Source organism: Octopus bimaculoides, chromosome 21 (assembly GCF_001194135.2).
Source record: "Octopus bimaculoides isolate UCB-OBI-ISO-001 chromosome 21, ASM119413v2, whole genome shotgun sequence".
NCBI classification, from domain to species: Eukaryota; Metazoa; Mollusca; class Cephalopoda; order Octopoda; family Octopodidae; genus Octopus; species Octopus bimaculoides.
The window spans coordinates 9,217,126-9,217,791 of NC_069001.1; positions in this window are offsets into that span (position 1 = coordinate 9,217,126).

Genomic DNA, 666 nt, shown 5'->3' on the forward strand with positions numbered 1-666 from the left:
CGTGTGTGTGTATGTTTGTGTGTGTTTCTGTGTGTGTCCCAATGCGGGTGTGTTTACGTTCATCTATATGTTTATCTTTGTATGAGTGTGTATGTGTGTGTGTGTGCGTGTGTGTGCGTCTGTCTGTCTGTGTGTCTGTGTGTGTGTGTGTGTGTGTTTAAATGTGTTGGACTTGTTTTTGTACAAAAATAAAACTTTCTAGTCGAAGAAGTACGTGTAGTAAATTGTAATGTGCACTATGATTAAGGTACGCAAAGGTAAACTACGACATGCCTGTGCTCCTCAGACTTAATACAATTAGATTTCATAACTTGAGGGTTTCACCGTCCAGATTTTTCTATTCTAGTACGAATAAAACAGGCAATTTTACATGCTAGAACAAGCCGTCAAAACGACCAAAACCACATTTACTACTACCCCTCCAATTAGATTATATAGAAATTAAATTCTTGTTTGATTCACTAGACTGTTGAATAGCAGCCCAGTCAAGATGATATTTTTTCTTCTCTTACTCTTGTGTTTTGCACACATCTACAAAATGACTTTCTAAAATGTAATTCCATCATGCAGCTGAGGAGTACATTTTCATTGCACATTTTATGTAGTGTTCTCACTACATGAATAAATTAAGTTTGTACGAAACGTACGCACTGCTATAACCTATTG